We start from the raw sequence: 21,984 nt of genomic DNA, 5'->3' as shown, positions 1-21,984 counted from the left end.
CTAAATAATAGTTCTCTATCTTTAACCACCTCATTTAATGGTAGCTTCATCTTCCTAATTCTTCAGGCAAAAAAAAAAAAAAAAAAAAAACTGCATAATTTTTGACCTCTATCTCTCAGAACCTACATGTCACTCCTAACAGATCAACATGCATATTTTATGCAGAATCCTGCTGTTCTTCATCTCCACTGACACTACTATAATACAAAAATCTAGTGTGACTTGCTTGGATTATGGTAGTAGTTTTCAGCTGTTTCCCTGATTCCACTCTGGATGAGGAAATGGCAACCTACTCCAGTATTATTGCCTCGGAAATCCCATGGACAGAGGAGCCAGGCGGGCTACAGTCCATAGGGCCTACAGTCCATAGAGTCAAACAGGACAGTGTGACTGGGCATGCACACACTTATTCCACCCTTGCCCCCTTTAGTCACTTCTAGATAAAGAAAACCTGTTAAAATATACTGCTGCTAAGTCGCTTCGTGTCCGACTCTGTGAGACCCTAGAGATGGCAACCCACCAGGCTCCCCTGTCCCTGGGATTCTCTAGGCAAGAACACTGGAGTGGGTTGCCATTTCCTTCTCCAATGCATGAAAGTGAAAAGTGAAAGTGAAGTCACTCAGTCATGTCTGACTCTAGCGACCCCATGGACTGCAGCCTATCAGGCTCCTCCGTCCATGGGATTTTCTAGGCAAAAGTACTGGAGTGGGGTGCCATTGCCTTCTCCGGTTAAAATATACTAGATAACATTAATTCAACTCAAAAACTTCAGACACTATGTTTCTTATGCAGAGTAAAAGCCAAACCCATTAAAATCCATTTTAATGTAATTCCATTTAATTCTAATACAGGCCCTAGATGATCTGGTCGGTTGCCCTCACACACCGCTCTCTATCTGATCTCCTATCACCCTCTTCCCATCTCACTGCATTCCACCATCCTGTCCTCCTCTCTCCAGGGACATGTCTAGCACACCGAGTCCTTGCTCTGCCTAGAATATTCTTTACTTGTGTGGTATGACTCATTATCCCAGCTTCTTTAAATCTTCCTGTAAATGCCACATTCTCATTAAAGCTTGACCTTATTTAAAATTCCAAAATCCCCCCTCAGCTCTGCATATTGCCCTTCCTTTATTTTACTCCATTACACTATCACCAGTTTATATATAATATATATTTTACTTATTCATCTTGATGTCTGTATCCTCCCATTGTAAAAATGAATAAGGGGAATTTGTTTTCTTCAGTGTTGTCTCTACTGTCTGACAGATGGTAGGTGCTCAATAAGTATTTGTTGAATGGAAGAATGAATAGCATAAGAAAAAGGTCTTTTAAATACTTTGAGGGTAGACTCTTTTCCTCATGACTGAGCACTTAGAAATTATGAAGGCCTGATCTGAATTCTCCAATTAAAGTATATCCACTTTTGGTGGATGAAGCATCTAAAAGCTACTCAGCCATGACATTCTTTTTTACAGTTAAATCTGTTTTTCATTTTCTTAATCTGTCTGTATCATCGACTTTCTCTTATTAGTGTAGTGGTGAGCCTTACTGTCACTACCTGTCACTTTATAGTGTTAATGTGGACATAAAAAGAATGAAAAATTGAGTTGGCAAAATAACTGAAAAGAATTATTCAGTTGTTAGCATAGGTATGGTGTTCATTCTTTGTGCTATACTTGAAAGAATGTAACTTGCATTTAATATTGGAACCTTTTGGAAAAATCATTAAAGTCCTCTGACTTTCTGTCTTGTAAGCCATACAATAGGAATGTTTCTGGTCCTATTTCATGGACTAAGGAAGAAAGGAGAAAGGAAGGGAGAGAGGTAGAAAGGAAGGAAGAAGATTTTAATGCTGAGACTTTATAAGAACCGAGTTTTGAGCACTATTTTTGGGTTTTGGAAAATATGCCTGTATCATACACTCCTCCACAAGATTAATGTATAGTGTGCTTGTCTCTCAGACACACAGCTGTGGTAACTTTAGCAACCCAACAATAATTTTTGTTATTAGCAAAAGAGACACTGATATATAGAACAGTCTTATGGACTCTGTTGCAGAGGGAGAGGGTGGGGAGATTTGGGAGAATGGCATTGAAACATGTAGAATATCATATATGAAACAAGTTGCCAGTCCAGGTTCAATGCACGATACTGGATGCTTGGGGCTGGTGCACTGGGATGACCCAGAGGGATGGTATGGGGAGGGAGGAGAGAGGAGGGTTCAGGATAGGGAACACATGTATACCTGTGGCGGATTCATTTTGACATTTGGCAAAACTAATACAATTTGTAAAGTTTAAAAATAAAATAAAAATTAAAAAAAATCACACACACACAAAAAAGACTTCATAGACATGAGTACACTCTCTTATATAGTTATAAAATCTACTATGATCTGTTACCACTTGCTCTCCTGGAATGCATTCAATTCATTCCTTTAATGCTGACTCTGATCCATGTCTTCATTTTGATTACCATGCCTGGAAATATTCTCAACATTTCAACTGCTTATGGACCCCAAGGATCTTAAAACAAGTTCATTACTAGGGAAACATCTCAGCAGTATTATACAGAGCAGCATGGTTGAATGGAGATTTCATGATCTTCATGTAAGCTTTAAAGGACTTAAATACCTTAGAGGAAAAGTGTACCATGAAACTTGGGCACTTTACTATTTATGACAAAGTTTCTGTCTAAATTTGCTTTGTTTTTTGATCAGGATGAATTGCATTTTATGATGCTTTCCAAATCTTGGCCTTATTTTAGAGAACATTTTGATTTATGTCCTTTATACAGAAGTTCCAAACAAAAATGGTGAAATTGGTGTTAGTTCATATCACTGAGCAAGTATTGCTTCAGCTTGTATTCTTCCAACAATATTTTTCAACTCGTAAATTTGTCGTGCTATCAAGCGGTAGATATTTCTTCCCTCAAGCAATTCCTTCACTACTTCCTTAGTGTTAAGTGCACATTCTAAATCATTACTCTTCCTCTACTGAGGAGATAAACACAACTAGTATTTTCTTAGGAAGTCCTCTCCATATGATTTTTTGCTCCTCCTTAATCTGAAGATCTGATCAGACATAGAAAACATTGATATTAAATATTCTTTCTTTATTCCAAATCCTTCCACAGTGCTCACTTACTACAAGTCTCATGTGGATGTTTTATTCAAACACCATTTTCTAGGTATTTCCTAAGTACTTTGACTCTGTGTTACTCACACCCATGGTGATAGCCAAAAACTAGTCACCTCCTAGTTCAATTCAGATCAGAAATCTTAACTTTCAGCTTCTCTCTTGCTGAAAACAAACTATTTTCCCACCCAGACATACTACGACACATGATACACTCATGCTATGAAATGCTATAACCTTCCACCGTATTGATCTTCCTATCTTCTCAGCGTCTAAAAGGAGCTTTCTTATTTCACTTTTCTAGACAGTCTAAAACCCTGGATTCATCACCTGAAGCACGTTTTTCACCGTCGTTCTCAAATCTCTCCCATCACCAGTCCTTCTACTATACCCATCTGACCAAATACGCAAATAAAAGGTGCTCGAACTTGAATCAATCTTAGTATTTATTTTTATTGCTACTAAGTTTCCTAAGCTCTGACTAGGTATAGTGCCTCAGCCATATACACTGTTACCGGGAGACATTCAGGGAACCCATTGTCTTTTTCCCTAACGTTTTTCCTCTTCTGTTATCTCAATTAGTGGTACACCTAAATAGCCACTCACTTACAGCTAGACTGTAAAAAGACAGTCTAAATCTTTTCTGCCCCCCAAATGAATACGTCATTGTACTCATGAAATTCTAATGATATTTGTCTCCAAGTTTTCTTAAATTTGCCTTTTTTCCCTCAGCTTATCACTGGCCTGGTTCATCCTTTAACATATTTTGTCTAGATTATTGTAAAAAGCTTTGAAGTAGTTTTCTTGCCTCCAGTCCTAAAGTTTTATCTACAACAAAGTCATAACTATATCATCCCTCTGCTTAAAAACCATCAGGTGCCTCCTGCACTGCATTTATGACTGAGCTAAAATTATCTTTTCTATGTCTCTGCAGTATTTTCATCTGTATCATAAATCTAAGTATATTATATTGCTCTTAATATTTTATTCTATAGGATTGCTTACTGCCACTAAATGTAAGTTTTTGAGAGCTATGATTTTATCTATTCAGTTATAAGCTGTTAGCAGAACTTCTAAAAATGTTTTTGGTTCTTATTCAGTATTTGATGAGATGGTTAGATAGTATCACCAACTAAATGAACATGGATCTGAGCAAACTCCCAGAGATAGTGAAGGACAGGGAAGCCTGGCATGCTGCAGTCCATGGGGTCACAGAGTTGGACATGACTTAGTGACAGAACATCAACAACAAAGTATTTGACAAATAGAATAAATCATCCAGATTATGAAGAGTAGAAGCCAACCAATTCATACTGGAAGGTATGAAACAAAATGCTAACTCAAAATTTTGTTAATAGTTATAGATGTGTGAAAACACAATGCATATTCAAAATATTGTTTCTGTGCCGAGTGCTTAAGCTTTGATACTACCATTTCAGTTGGTGAGTTGTGTAGGTCAGGGGTAAATTTTGCTTTCTTTAACATATTAATAACAATCACAAAGATATTTGTTTGAAACTGAAAACGTGTCAGTTTACAGCCTTATCAAAAATGTTTGCTGTGCAAACAATGCTGTGACAGTGTTTACAAATTCTGAGTTTCTGGCTCTTTTACATTTTTTCATTTTCCATGTAAATATGCATTGGCACTTCCATAGATCCCCACATTATTAACATGTCACCTGCGTGATACAAGGGTCAATGATTGATTATTAACTATTTAAATCTAAAACTATTGTCATCATACAGTTGCAGCTTCCTCTTAAAAATTTTTTTTTATTTTTAATTAGAGGATGATTGCTTTACAATGTTTGGTTGGTTTCTGTCATACTTCAGTGCGAATCAGCCATGGGTATGCATATATTCCCTCCCTCTTGAACCTCAATCCCACCTCCCCACCTCCCTCCTCTAGGTTGTCACAGAGCACCAGGTTGAGCTCTCTGTGTTATACAGCAGCTTTCCATTACTATCTGTTTTACATATGGTAATATATATACTTCAGTGCTACCCTCTTAATTTCAATTAAGCTAATTCCTTGGATATTGTCACTTAATCATATAAATAGTTCAAAAACCTGTCATGGAATGTAGTATATTGACATAGAAGAAAAATAATGAAGAAAAGAAGATGATAACACAGGTTTTATCACACTGAAATTTCCTACCCCTGACTTAGCATGTCTAAATCCTACTTTCCTTAAGATGAAATGAGGTTCAGCTACCCTCTCAGCACTATCACCCACTTCCTCCCATCCCCTCTGTGTCTATAAGTTGTAGTTTCGTGTTTTAAATCAGTGGTTCTCAACAGTTATGTCTCCTCCCCACCCTGGAGGCCAACGTCAATGTCAGGAGACATGTATTGTTGTCACAGCTGTGGAGAGGGAGCTAGGAACTAGAAGCTACTGGCATCTAGTAGACAGAGCCCAGAGAGGCTGATAAACATCCTAGAGTGGACAGGACAGCCTACAACAATGCCCAAGTGTTCAGTGAGATCTTTAGGAAAGACCGAAACGTCAATGGTGCTGCAGTTGAAAAATCTTGGTTTGTTTACGTATTTACCACTTAATACTGATTTATATCATAGAACATCGTACTTAAGTGCTGTTGGGAACCAAAGAAAGACTTCTATAAGAAACTGCTTTCAAGGAGCTTATAATCTAATGTAATAAGAGACTATTATTAGTTATCCATAGTTATTTATACATAGTTACATATGTAAAATGGAGATAAAGATAGTTACTACTATTGAGGAAGAAAATTTGAAATTATATGAAAGTTGAAAGAATTATTTCAAACTGAGAAGGAATATAAAAGACATTGGGTTTAATCCCTGGGTCGGGAAGATCCCCTGGAGAAGGGCATGGCAACCCACTCAGGTATTCTTGCCTGGGAAATCCCATGGACAGAGGAGCCTGGAAGGCTACAGTCCATGGGGCCAGAAAGAGTTGGATATGACTTAGTGAGTAAACAACAACAACATACATATGTACCTATATGTATATATGTAAATGTCCCTGAAAAGAGAGATGAGTGAGTAATTAATTCATTTTATATGAAAACATGAGAGAAGCATCCAGAAAACAAGAACTTTGGATTGAACTCTGTTAAATGAGTGAGAATTTGAGGTCAGAGGAAAGATAAGATACCACAGAGCAAGAGTCAGGTCAGGGGTGTGAATGTGCTTGTTTTTCAGAGAATGAGGCTGGATATATTGTTTAGCAAGTATATGGCCTTAGGTGTAGATTTAATTCGCCTGTGTACTCTATATAGGCTTTATTAAATATTTCATTTAAATAGCAGCATTATCCAATAGTAATTACTGGCATTTTATTTTGCTTTCAAATTTAGTGTCAGTGAATATCACATTTAGCACTCCATTTAATGTATGTATGTATATGTGTGTGGTGGGGTTGTGTTCATTTGTTTTGTTTTGGTATTTTTAATAGTTAACTCTTCTTTTACTTTCTCTGCCCACCTAAGACTTGATTTTGAGACTGAGATCCTGGGACACGTCCCATGCTCCAAATCACGTTTAATAGATATTTCTTAGCTTGACATTTGGCAGCAGTCTGAGACACAACACTGTGTAAACACCGCAAGAAATGGATTAGAGGGAGATGATCAAGGATCTGGCTGTGATAATTGGACAACTTTACATTTTCTAAAGTAGAAGTTTGCAATGAGCCTCATCTTACTGTTTCTTCTAAAATTTAACCTCAGAACATATCGAAATTTTGTATGTCATAGAAAATCAGCTGTCCCAGACTCCTTGCTCTTCCTTACTCCCCAAGTCTAATCAGTCATCACAATCTGAGGTGCCTGCCTTCTCCAGTGTCTCTAATTTATCTCTGCTCCCCACTCCTAGGTGAAACTGGATGTCAAACTCTCTGTTCATGTTTTCACTGGGCCTTCTCCAACAGCTCCTTAACAATAGTCCTGAATTCAGGCTTCAATCAGTGCTGCAGAAAAGATTTAGAATGCAAATTTGCCCCCCCATGCTTCCTTACTTAAAACTTTTCTATGGCTTCTGCTGCCTATTGGATGAGATCCAAACTCCCCAGAGAGACTGAGGAGACTGTTCAAGTCCCAGCTTGATAGTATTACTGGCCTCATGCCTTGCTCTGTCTTAACAAACACACCCTAGCTGTGTATGCAATAGTTGCTGGGTATACCATTCATGCTGGTGGCAGATGAAATTTTCTCAAGAGAGGACATTGTCCAGCTGGGAGGAGTGTGACCAGCTCTGCCTCCTTCATGTCTCTGCCTTTGAGCTGAGCCGTGCTCCTTTCAGGGTGGCTACAGCCAACTGCTGAGTAAGACTGTGGAGTAAGACTGCTGAGTAAGACTGAGTAAGACTATCACCTTACCACCTCTGCCACTGTAGGAGCCTCTAACTAGGAAGTTTTGCTCCAGAGTCCCACATGAGGCTGTCAGAGGTGTGTCAGGCTTATAATTTCAATCCCCTCTGCCTGATCTTGCAGGGGGATCCCTCTTTTCTTTGGAAAGGCCTAACTCTCCAATAAACTCTTTACTCTGTCTCAGTAGACATTTCCGAGGTTCAGTGTGCCCAGTCCTAGGCAAGCTGGCCCTCAGCAAAGGACACCCACTCTGTCCTTTACATGGAGTTCATCTTGTCCACTCAGACTTCGTGAAGTAAAACAGTTTCCTTCTTCATCATCATGTCTTCTCTCATTGAACTGTAATTGTTCATTTACTTTTCTCTCTCTCCCAACACCCAGTCTTCCCCAGGAGAAGTCTTCCCCATGCCTTACTTGATTCTGTAACTTCAGTGCTTAAAATTATATTTGACAGATTTATTCACTTTCTGATTTAACAGTTTTAATTTAGTGTTTATTCACTGGAAGGCCCCATGCTGGAGATATAGATGTAAAAAAGGAAAATAGGTTTTGTCCTTATTCAGTATACATATACATGGAAAAACTAGTTATACAATTATTTATCTTTTACTATTGAATAAGTGCAAGGAAAGAAAAAATACAAGGATATAAAAAGAAGGATGGATCTGACATAGGCTGAAAGATTTGGAAAAATTGCTTTGAGGAAATATAAATACAAGCTGAATTCTAAAGGCTGAATAGGAGTTAATTAGCTGAAGTTGGACGGAACATGATAAGTGTTTATGGAATGAATAAAATGTATTTTATGTTTATAAAACTATACTCCAGAGATGAATGCAACAATTTTTATTGGCCACATCAAATCTTTCTTTACTTGACCAATTACAATTAATATACTTTTTCTTCCAGGAAATATTTTATTCATATCTTAACTATTATATCCAAAAAGCTATTTAAATGTACTTTTCTACTTGTAAATATGTCTAGTTTCAAATTTCAAGATATTATTTGTTGATGGTTTAAGCACCTACATAAACACCACAGAGTATTAGAGCTACCATTTTCCATGATTTTCCAAATATTATTTTTTCTGAAATGTCATTTATTTTTAATTTCTGCAATAAATTCTCTAAACAAGTATTTACCAACAGAATTGATTCTTACAAAGGTTATTCATACCAGACAGCCAAGAGTATACTTATACATTCTGGCAACAAAATCTTCAATTTTAATGGCATTTCTTTAAAATTTATTTTTAAATTGTTCCTTCTAAACATCTCTGATATTTCTAGGCTTGTAGAAGATACTCAGTTGCAACATGTCTAATCAAAGAGAATTGAACTGCTGAAATGTAAACAAAAAAATAATTTGGGGGAAAAATAAGTTACTAGAAATTTGAGAGTACAGCTTTTGATATCAAATAGCTGGTTGGATTAATTTTGTATTTCATCACCATGTTGTTGGCTCCATGCAGACAGAAATCTATTTCTATTGTTTCCACTTTCACTTCACTCCTTATGCCTCATTAGGCTTACAATAGAGAAAAGGCCAGCACAAAATAAAGCTTAGATCAATCATTCCCCTATAGGCCAGAGCAAGCAAAATCAATCACTGTCCATTCAAGTGGTTCTCAGCTATTGACTTTAGACTTTCCTGGTCTTGAGGTTACTGTACTGTTAATTGCACTGAAGTTGAATGTTTGCACTTCAGCATATTCCTTAACTATCTTTAAAGAATATACACTACTATATGTGTACTAATTTCTTATGTGAATAGATGAAGTTTGGGATCTTTAACTGGTGATTAGCAGTCTGATAGTAATACCCTAAAGCATTTATGAAAAGCTCTTACACAGAAACTGCTACTTGTTTGTTGAAGAATTTAGAGCTTTTAGTTTCAATTTGCATAGTATATTGTTTTATTTAAAGCTCTATATATTCATTATTAATATATCTACACAAGAAAAAATTTTTCTTAAAGTTAAACAAATATAAACTTTAAAAAATCATGTGAAAATATATGATTTGTGTTGTCTGACATTTTTAAAATTTCCTTTTCCCTACAGTCACAATTACTGTATGTACTGTGTGCATGTGCGCTCAGTCTTGTCTGACTCTTTGTGACCCCACAGACTATAGCCCACCAGGCTCCTCTGTCCATGGGATTTCCCAGGCAAAAATACTGGAGTGGGTTGCCATTTCCTTCTCCAGGGGATCTTCCAGACCCAGGGACTGAACCAGCATCTCTTGTGTCTCCTGCATTAGCAGGTGGATATTAAATATACTAGTTGATTATTATATTTTCATATTAATAATCATGCACAATTTTTGCTTTTGCATACAATAGAGAGTAGGTGTTATGAGTTTAGATAAGTTACTTTTGAGCATGAAAATTTGTTTTGCAACCATGACTTTTGCTGAGAAACAAAGGCAATTGATATGTGTCCAAAATATGGTCGTGTGTATCTTCATATAGTCTTCTTGGTGATGTTGTTGTCTAGTTGCTAAGTTGTGTCCAACTCTTTCCAACCCCATGGACTGTAGTCCACCAGGCTTCTCTGTCAATGAGACTTCCCCAGCAAGAATACTGGAGTGGGGTACCATTTCCTTCTCCATGGTGTCTTCCTCACCCAGGGATCAAACCTACATCTCCTGCATCGCATGTGGATTCTTTACTGCTGTGCCAGAGGCCAAAACCCTGACTTTCCGCTAAAATCCCACAGATTTGAAATAGGTTAAATCTAGGAATGACTGTATATCTGCATAAAAAAGAGTTTCTAGAAGAAAACAAATAGATTCAACTTATCAGTAAATGTTTGATGAAACAAAGGTCAATGCAGAGTGAAATGGAGTATAAGGTGAAGAAGCACAGAAATTATGTGAATGCTTATAAAATACCAAAGTTTGAAGAAGAGCAGAAAGTGAAAAGTATAGCTATAAAATGGGGTTGTTACGGATTTTCTAAAAATGCTTAATCAGTAAAACTCAGAAACAAAAACAGCAAATTGCATTAAATATATATTCATATTTATGTATTTAGCCAAATTTTCCACTAAGCAAGTTTTTATCATTTTTGTCATTGATTCATGCTACTGATGCTTTCATTTTTTCAGTCAATATTTATTGATTAAAAAACTGATTATTTTATCTTTTATATTATTCCTGGTCTGCCAGGGATTTATATGTTTTAAACAAAATTCAATTTTAAAATTTTATCAGATTACCTTAGGTTCCCTAAATACAAGTAGCTGTTGTTCAGTCACTAGGTTGCGTCTGACTCTTTGCGACCCCATAAACTGCAGACTCCAGGCTTCCCTGTCCTTCACTATCTCCCAGAGTTTGCTCAGACTCATGTCCACTGAATTGATGATGCCATCCAACCATCTCATCTTCTGTCGCCGCCTTCTCCTCCTGCCCTCAATCTTTCCCAGCATCAGGGTCTTTTCCAACGAGTCGTCTTCTCATCAGGTTTGGATGAGGATTGAAACCTCATTAAAAGATTGGAACTTCAGCATCAGTCCTTCCAATGAATATTCAGGGTTGATTTCCTTTAGGATTGACTGGTTTGATCTTGCTGTCAAAGGGACTCTCAAGAGTTTGAAAGCATCAATTCTTCAGCTCTCAGCCTTCATTATGGTCCAACTCTCACATCTGTTCATGACTACTGGAAAAATTGTAGCTTTGATTATATGGGCCTTGGTTGGCAAAGTGATGTCTCTGCTTTTTAATACACTGCCTAGGTTTGTCATAGTTTTTCTTTTAAGAAGCATCTTTTAATTTTGTGGCTACAGTCACCATCTGCAGTGATTTTGGAGCCCAAGAAAGAAAATCTGTCATTGTTTCCACTTTTCCTCCATCTATTTGCAAAGAAGTGATAGACTGGATGCCCATGTTTTGAATGTTGAGTTGTAAGCCAGCTTTCCCACTCTCCTTTTCACCTTCATCAAGAGGCTCTGAAATTCCTCTTTGCTTTCTGCCATTAGGGCGGTGTCATCTGCATATCTAAGGTTGTTGATATTTCTCCCAGAAACCTTGATTCCAGCTTGTGCTTCATCCAGCCTGGCATTTCATATGCCATACTGTGCACAGAAGTTAAATAAGCAGGGTGACAAAATACAGCCCGATCATACTCCTTTCCCTTTTTGAACCCATCTGCTGTTCCACGTCCAGTTCTAACTGTTGCTTCTTGGCCTGCATACAGGTTTCTCAGGAGACAGGTAGGGTGGTCTGGTATTCCCATCTCTTTAAGAGTTTTCCACAGTTGTGATCCACACAGTCAAAAGCTTTAGCATAGTCAATGAAGCAGAAGTAGATGCTTTTCTGGAATTCCCTTGCTTTTTCTGTGATCCAATGGATGTTGGCAATTTGCTCTCTGGTTTCTCTGCCTTTTTTATATCCAGCCTGTAAATGTGAAAGTTTTGGTTCATGTACTTTTGAAGCCTAGCTTGAAGGCTTCTGAGCATTATCTTGCTAGCATGTGAAATGAGTGCAAACTATATGGTAATTTGAACATTCTCTGGGATTGCATTTCTTTGGGATTTGAATGAAGACTGATTTTTTCCAAAGAAGAAATATCACCTGTATACCTTTAACCCTGTTACAAACACTATTAGTAATTTTATAATCTTTGCTCTACTATTTGCATTTGAAGTCATGAATAACATTAAGCTTTTGTAAGTTTTCACATAGTTTGTTGATCCATTACTATTTTTGTTCACACAGATAAATTAGGGTCTCCTACTTGAAAAGCATTCCTTTTTCATTGCTTTATCTTTTACAATATGTATATAAATGAGATTTCCATTGGCTAAATTAGATTGAGAGCATTAGATTCTCCTTTATAGAGCTAGAAACACAATTAACAGAAAAATATGAAACCCAGAATGACCTATATTTTAGTGTTTCTTCAAACCAAATGTACTATATGTATTCTTGATACACTTTACATTTACACTGGTTAGCAAATGTTTTCCTAAAACACATTCTGATATTCCAAATAGATACTCACTGTAATTCTCTCTTCCTGGCACACCCCACCCTCCCAAATAGATAGCTCTTTGATATCACCAACATATAACCCTTTGGTTTAGGGTGGAATGATTAAGGCATGGTGGTGGTTTAGTCACTAAGTCATCTGACTCTTGGGACCCCATGGACTGTAGCCTGCCAGGCTCCTCTGTCCATAGGATTCTCCAGGCAAGAATACTGGAGTGGGTTGCCATTTCCTTCTCCAGGGGATCTTCCAAACTCAGGAATCGAATCTGGGTCTCCTGCACTGCGGCAGACTCTTTAATGACTGAGCTACAAGGGAAGTGAGTACCTATTCTCTTACTATAAGAAAAATAATTTGCAATATTTGAACAAATATTAAAATTAGAAAAATGTATAACATTAAGATATTTCATTTTCTGTGTTCTCAGGAGGAATATATACTCTTGCAGTGCCAAAGATAACATCTTTTACTTTTGCATAATGAACATATAAGTAACAGGTTTTCGTAACTTTTGTGATATCTTTAATTGCTTTTTGATTTTCTCTCAAAGTATGACTCTAAATATAGAAAACTAAACTTGTTCTTACTCTACTTGATGTGCAAATCAAACAACAGATTTTTAGGGGATTTTTTTCCCTCATATTTTACATCATCCTTTTATAGTTCATGAATTTTCTCAAAATCAGCTGATATATAATTTTCATCTTACTTAGGTAAATTCATTCTAAAATAGCTTGCTTAATTATAAGTAGTAATTAGTATAGTAAAAACTTCTAGCTTTCTGTAATCAAAATGTTTATTTTATATAGATAAAGATAAAATTTTCCTGAATGGAATATAAATTATATTCAAACTGATGAGTTACAAAACCTTCTGTAGAGATATTTTCTCTTTTAAATTAATTTTAATCATTATCATTTACATGAATTTACCATAAATAAAATATATATGAACTTACAAATCTTATAAATGATACTTTGTTAAATAACACACTCTTTAAAAATGAGTCTCATTTATTTTTGACCTTTATATTATTCTTAATTTTCCCCTCTTCTTAGTAATAATTCTAACTCCTGTAATATGAAATAAGAGTTCACTTATTAGAGAGTGAAGCACCCATTGGAAATTGTGCAGATTCAGTTTATCCAGTTCTGAGATTTACATGTCAGAGTCTGATGGAGACATTCACATTTCTGACATGAGCAGTAAATTTCTGCACATAGATACCCTGCTTCCTTTAACTCACTAAATGCAGTACTTTTTGTTCTGTGCTAGAGAGCCACTGATTTATATTCTTGTGCTTTTAATCTATATTTTTCCACTACAATCATAATGATAGAAGGCTAAAGCAACTTTACAATTATGCCATCTAAGAACTTGAGTAATAGCATATTTAAACTATTTCAGTCTTTTTAATATCTTCTGGAGAAGGGAATGGCAAACCACTTCAGTATTGTTACCTTGAGAACCCCATGAACATCATGAAAAGGCAAAAAAGATAGGACACTGAAAGATGAACTTCCCAGGTTGGTAGGTGCCCAATATGCTACTGGAGATTAGTGGAGAAATAACTCTAGAAAGAATGAAGAGATGGAGCCAAAGCAACACCACCACCCTGTTGTGGATGTGATGGGTGATGGATGTAAAGTCTGATGCTATAAAGAGCAATATTGCATCAGATCAGATCAGATCAGATCAGTCGCTCAGTCATGTCCGAACTTCGTGACCCCATGAATCCCAGCACACCAGGCCTCCCTGTCCATCACCAACTCCCGGAGTTGACTCAGACTCACGTCCATCGAGTCAGTGATGCCATCCGGCCATCTCATCCTCTGTCGTCCCCTTCTCCTCCTGCCCCCAATCCCTCCCAGCATCAGAGTCTTTTCCAATGAATCAACTCTTCGCATGAGGTGGCCAAAGTTTCAAAGCTGAAACTGGAGTTTCAGCTTTAGCATCATTCCTTCCAAAGAAATCCCAGGGCTGATCTCCTACAGAATGGACTGGTTGGATCACCTTGCAGTCCAAGGGACTCTCGAGTCTTCTCCAACACCACAGTTCAAAAGCATCAATTCTTTGGCGCTCAGCCTTCTTCACAGTCCAACTCTCACATCCATACATGACCACAGGAAAAACCACAGCCTTGACTAGACGAACCTTTGTTGGCAAAGTAATGTCTCTGCTTTTGAACACGCTATCTAGGTTGGTCATAACTTTCCTTCCAAGGAGTAAGCGTCTTTTAATGTCATGGCTGCAGTAACCATCTATAGTGATTTTGGAGCCCAGAAAAATAAAGTCTGACACTGTTTCCACTGTTTCCCCATCTATTTCCCATGAAGTGGTGGGACTGGATGCCATGATCTTCGTTTTCTGAATGTTGAGCTTTAAGCCAACTTTTTCACTTCCACTTTCACTTTCATCAAGAGGCTTTTGAGTTCCTCTTCACTTTCTGCCATAAGGATGGTGTCATCTGCATATCTGAGGTTATTGATATTTCTCCTGGCAATCTTGATTCCAGTTTGTGTTTCTTCCAGTCCAGCGTTTCTCATGATGTACTCTGCATAGAAGTTAAATAAACAGGGTGACAATATACAGCCTTGATGAACTCCTTTTCCTATTTGGAACCAGTCTGTTGTTCCATGTCCAGTTCTAACTGTTGCTTCCTGACCTGCATACAAATTTCTCAAGAAGCAGGTCAGGTGGTCTGGTATTCCAATCTCTTTCAGAATTTTCCACAGTTTATTGTGATCCACACAGTCAAAGGCTTTGGCATAGTCTATAAAGCAGAAATAGATGTTTTTCTGGAACTCTCTTGCTTTTTCGATGATCCAGCGAATGTTGGCAATTTGATCTCTGGTTCCTCTGCCTTTTCTAAAACCAGCTTGAACATCAGGAAGTTTGCGGTTCACATATTGCTGAAGCCTGGCTTGGAGAATTTTGAGCATTACTTTACTAGCATGTGAGATGAGTACAATTGTGCAGTAGTTTGAGCATTCTTTGGCATTGCCTTTCTTTGGGATGAAAACTGACCTTTTCCAGTCCTGTGGCCACTGCTGAGTTTTCCAAATTTGCTGGCATATTGAGTGCAGCACTTTCACAGCATCATCTTTCAGGATTTGGAATAGCTCAACTGGTTGTCTGAGGATGCCTTACAAATAGCTATGAAAAGAAGAGAAGTGAAAGGCAAAGGAGAAAAGGAAGATATACCCATTTCAATGCAGAGTTCCAAAGAATAGCAAGGAGAGATAAGGAAGCCTTCCTCAGTGATCAATGCAAAGACAGAGGAAAATAATAGAATGGGAAAGATTAGAGATCTCTTCAAGAAAACTAGAGATACCGAGGGAACATTTCATGGAAAGATGGGCACAATAAAGGACAGAAATGTTATGGACCTAACAGAATCAGAAGATATTAAGAAAAGGTAACAAGAATACACAGAAGAACTATACAAAAAAGATCTTTATGAACCAGATAATCACAATGGTGTGATCACTTACCTAGAGCCAGATATCCTGTAATGTGAAGTCAAGTGGGCCCTAGGAAGCATCACTACAAACAAAGCTAAGGTGTTGATGGGTTTCCAGGTGATCTATTTAAAATCTTAAAAGATGATGCTGTGAAAGTGCTGCAGTCAATATGCCAGCAAATTTGGAAAACACAGCAATGGCCACAGGACTGGAAAAGGTTGTTTTCATTCCAATCCTAAAGAAAGGCAATGCCAAAGAATGCTCAAACTACTGCACAATTTGCACTCATCTCACATGCTAGCAAAGTAGTGCTCAAAATTCTCCAAGCCAGGCTCCAACAGTACATGAACCGTGAACTTCCAGATATACAAGCTGGATTTAGAAAAGGCAGTGGAACCAGAGGTCAGATTGCCAACTGCTGTCAAAAAAGCAAGAGAGTTCCAGAAAAACATCTATTTCTGCCTAATTGACTATGCCAAAGCCTTTGACTGTGTGGATCACAACAAACTGTGGAAAATTCTTCAAGAGATGGGAATACCCGACCACCTGACCTGCCTCTTGAGAAATCTGTATACAGGTCAGAAAGCAACAGTTGGAACTGGACACGGATCAACTGACTGGTTCCAATTGGGAAAGGAGTACATCAAGGCTGTATATTGTTACCCTGCTTATTTAACTTCTATGCAGAGTACATCATGAGAAATGCTGGGCTGGAGGAAGTACAAGCTGGAATCAAGATTGCCGGGAGAAATATCAATCACCTCAGATATGCAGATGACACCACCCTTATGGCAGAAAGTGAAGAAGAACTAAAGAGCCTCTTGATGAAAGTCAAAGAGGAGAGTGAAAAAGTTGGCTTAAAGCTCAGCATTCAGAAAACTAAGATCATGGCATCTGGTCCCATCACTTAATGGGATGGGGAAACTTGGAAACAGTGTCAGACTTTGTTTTTGGGGGCTCCGAAATCACTGCAGATGGTGATTGCAGCCATGAAATTAAAAGACACTTGTTCCTTGGAAGAAAAGTTATAACCAACCAAGACAGCGTATTAAAACAGAGACAGTATTTTGCAAACAAAGGACGTCTAGTCAAAGCTATGGTTTTTCCAGTAGTCATGTATGGATGTGAGAGTTGGACTATAAAGAAAGCTGAGCACTGAAGTTTTTTTTTTTTTTTTTTTAATTTAAATTTATTTATTTTAATTGGAGGCTAATTACTTTACAATATTGTATTGGTTTTGCCATACATCAACATGAATCTGCCACGGGTATACACGTGCTCCCCATCTTGAACCCCCCCTCCCACCTCCCTCCCCATACCATCCCTCTGGGTCATCCCAGTGCACCAGCCCCAAGCATCCTGTATCCTGCATCAAACCTGGATTGGCGATTCATTTCTTATATGATATTATACCTGTTTTAATGCCATTCTCCCAAACATCCCCCCCTTTCCCTCTCCTACAAAGTCCAAAAGACTGTTCTATACATCTGTGTCTCTTTTGCTGTCTCGCATACAGGGTTATCGTTACCATCTTTCTAAATTCAATATGTATGCGTTAGTATACTGTATTGGTGTTTTTCTTTCTGGCTTACTTTACTCTGTATAATCGGCTCCAGTTTCATCCACCTCACTAGAACTGATTCAAATGTATTCTTTTTAATGGCTGAGTAATACTCCATTGTGTATATGTACCACAGCTTTCTTATCTATTCATCTGCTGATGGACATCTAGGTTGCTTCCATGTCCTGGTTATTATAAACAGTGCTGCGATGAACATTGGGGTACACGTGTCTCTTTCAATTCTGGTTTCCTCAGTGTGTATGCCCAGCAGTGGGATTGCTGGGTCATAAGGCAGTTCTATTTCCAGTTTTTAAGGAATCTCCACACTGTTCTCCATAGTGGCTGTACTAGTTTGCATTCCCACCAATAGTGTAAGAGGGTTCCCTTTCCTCCACACCCTCTCCAGCATTTATTGCTTATAGACTTTTGGATCTCAGCCATTCTGACTGGCATGAAATGGTACCTCATATTGGTTTTGATTTGCCTTTCTCTGATAATGAGTGATGTTGAGCATCTTTTCATGTGTTTGTTAGCCATCTGTATGTCTTCTTTGGAGAAATGTCTATTTAGTTCTTTGGCCCATTTTTTGATTGGGTCATTTACTTTTCTGGAATTGAGCTGCAAGAGTTGCTTGTATATTTTTGAGATTAGTTGTCTGTCAGTTGGTTCATTTGCTATTATTTTCTCCCATTCTGAAGGCTGTCTTTTCACCTTGCTTATAGTTTCCTTTGTTGTGCAGAAGCTTTTCTATAGATTCAATGCAATCCCTATCAAGCTACCAATGGTATTTTTCACAGAGCTATAACAAATAATTTCACAATTTGTATGGAAATACAAAAAACCTCAAATAGCCAAAGCAAACTTGAGAAAGAAGAATGGAACTGGAGGAATCAACCTGCCTGACTTCAGGCTCTACTACAAAGCCACAGTCATCAAGACAGTATGGTACTGGCACAAAGACAGAAATATAGATCAATGGAACAAAGTAGAAAGTCCAGAGATTAATCCATGCACCTATGGACACCTTATCTTTGACAAATGAGGCAAGAATATACAATGGAGAAAAGACAGTCTCTTTAACAAGTGGTGCTGGGAAAACTGGTCAACCACTTGTAAAAGAATGAAACTAGAACACTTTCTAACACCATATACCAAAATAAACTCAAAATGGATTAAAGATCTAAATGTAAGACCAGAAACTATAAAACTGATGGAGGAGAACATAGGCAAAACGCTCTCTGACATAAATCACAGCAGGATCCTCTATGACCCACCTCCCAGAATATTGGAAATAAAAGCAAACTAAACAAATGGGACCTAATTAAAATGAAAAGCTTCAGCAATGAAGATTTGATGCTATTGAACTGTGGTGTTGGAAAAGACTCTTGAGAGTCCCTTGGACTGCAAGGAGACCCAACCAGTCCATCCTAAAGGAAATCAGTACTAAATATTCATTGGAAGGACTGATGTTGAAGCTGAAACTCCAATATTTTGGCTACCTGATGCAAAAAACTGACTCATTTGAATAGACCCTGATGCTGAGAAAGATTGAAGGCAGGAGGAGAAGGGGGCAACAGGGATGACATGGTTGGATGGCATCACCAACTCAATGGACACGAGTTTGAGTAAACTCTCGGATTTGGTGATGGACAGGGAGGCCTTGTGTGCTGTAGTCATTGGGTCGCAAAGTTGGATATGACTGAGCGACTGAACGGAACTGAACTGTGAGTGCTAGGAGGAGCAATATAGTCTGTGCCTCTAGCTAGCATTCCTGGGTTGAAATGAACATACTGTACACCAACCTTATCCTAAATAACCTATCAAATGCTATTTATTTTCTGAATTTTTTGCCACCTTTTAATTTAAATTGGACTAGTGACATTGAACAAGGTGACTGTCTCCTCTGGGTCTTTAAAATGGTGATAATAATACCATACGCTAGCTGTTGGAATTAAATAAGATTTGCTATGTATAGTATCTAGTAGAAGAATGCCTAACCATAGCTCATATGTGATCATATTTAACTGGATAATGATGATAACAACTAACATGCAAATACAGAGTTAATAGGATCAAAAACTAAGACCATGTAAATAGTCAGGTTTTACTTTTTTAGGTAATTCTTGCCTAGGAATATTATATAATGTCATTATTTGTTTCAGAATCTACCTAAAAAATGTATTTACACAAATAATAGACTATTCCTTTAGCCTGTCTTCTCAGGGCAATGTCTTACTCAACCAGGAAGGCTATTATCTTATCAAATGAGTGGTCATCCATCAAGGCACATTCAAAACCTTCATTATTCTCCACCAATTCTCAGTTATAAATCATGAGTTTTGGGTTGCTGCATTAAAAGACCCACCTTAAATCAGATTATAATTCTCATACCTGCTTGCTAACTATCTTCTAGAGACACTGGTAAACCTGTCAAGGAGGTATTGTCTATTGGTAGCAAACACATCTCTGCTTGACTAACGAGTTATGTTGGTGGAGTGTACAGAAAGTCAGCAGTTGTAAAGATGATGATAGTAATATTTATGCTTTTGTGTAGAATTTATTTTCACTAACCAACTTCAGATTTAATGTGTGCATTTTTACCTTGTTATAAATTGGGGACTGCATTCATTTCACATATGTTTTGTGAAGTGAATGGGCTTCTGAAGTGGCTCAAGTGGTAAAGAATCTGACTGCCACTGCGGGAGACATGGGTTCAATCCTTGGGTCAGGAAAATTCCCTGGAGAAGGGCATAGCAACCCACGCCAGTATCCTTGCCTGGAGAATTCCATGGACACAGGAGCTTGGTGGGCTAAAGTTCATAGGGTCACAAATAGTTGGACATGAATGAGCACACTTGTGCCCTGTGAAGTGAATATCATGTAAACAAGTAGCTGAGATGAGCTAGAATCCCTAATTTTTTGATTTTCTGTCTCATATTCTGTTTTTCTTATTTTAAGTGTCCTTTGTCATAAGTTATTTTCTATAGTCACCTTCACTTTAAAAATATTGTTAATTTTAAAGAATAAGGCCAAAATAATAGATCACATAGAGCTATACTATTTTTAGCAGTATTATTTGAACTAAGTGATTGTTTGAAGTCATCATCTATTTCTAAGCCAACAGATACACAGATATAAATTTAATTTATTCTCTTTATTCCTACAACATATAGATATTTCAAAATTTTGGCAGGGACAAGGGTCAAGAGGACCTTATACTCTACCTCTCAAAATTTCACTGGTGATTTTTCACAAAATATTCCCCTTTTCATAATTCTAGTTAAAAGAATTGCCTTTGTCAGGTACTTGAAAGAAACTCAGCTCATGTAAATTCATCTTTTCTTTCATAATAAATGTACCTGAGAAAGGTCACTTGCTTATTTTGTAAAGACATTTATTTACAGAGTCTAAAACTTCTTATGCAAGAGCATACAAGTGGATAAAGCTTCCTTTAAAGAACTAGCTGTTTTACACTCATGAATATAAGGAATTATTAAGGAATTAATAAAATTTGTGAAATTCCACTTTAGAAGTGCATAGACATGCAGGCTTTGCTAAAACGTCTGTTACGATCCCAATTACCAAGTATTTATTGATGTCCTAGAAAAGAGCCTGGCAAATTTTGTGTCATAATTTCTGTCACAGAACAATGAATATATTTTACAAACACTGATAAAAACATAATTTAACTCTATTTGCAGACTTTGCTGATTCTTACCATGATTAATTCACTCTTATATGTAACCATCACAATCTTGGTCATAAATTAACTAAGTAACATTCTGGACCACTCCACAGTAACCCATGTAGGAGAATACTTAGTAATATTTAGGAACACATCTTATAGTAATGGTCAAATGTGAGTCCATTGTCAACTCATATTCTGAAGCAAGAGAAGAGCTTTTAGAACTCTCCTTTTGACAATGCAAAGGGAGAGAACTCAGCCATCTAAGAAGAAAACTGCAGATTTGGGTAGAAAAAGCAGAAACAATACTCATGTTAAAACTGCAGATTTGGGTAGTGATTCCTGCACTATAGCTTATAAAGAAAGTGGAAGAATTCCTCAGCACACTTGGGGCAAGTGCCTAACCAAAGGCAATCTTCATAATAAAAGCCAATAAACATCCTTCAGAAGCACCCATCCAGTCAGCCATCCCAACCCAAGCCAGTTTTTGGAATATAAGGAAGTCTTTCAGGTTGAATTTGCAGAGTCTTAATTCTCACTCTATCCCTACCACCTCTCTGGTTTAGGATGAACATATATCCCTTTACTGAGGCAGAACTGGGGTCAGACAATGAAACCAACTAGTCTCACTTATGTAAACACACACATATTTAAAATATGTGCAAATGTAGGTGCGTGTGTGTGTGCTCAGGTGTTAAGTCATGCCTGATTCTTTGTGACCCCATGATTTTCCAGGCAAGAATATTGGAATGGGTTGCCATTTCCTTTTCCAGTGGATCTTGCCAAC

This window comes from Bos mutus, chromosome 21, assembly GCF_027580195.1.
Source record: "Bos mutus isolate GX-2022 chromosome 21, NWIPB_WYAK_1.1, whole genome shotgun sequence".
NCBI lineage: Eukaryota > Metazoa > Chordata > Mammalia > Artiodactyla > Bovidae > Bos > Bos mutus.
This window is presented reverse-complemented; position numbering follows the sequence as displayed.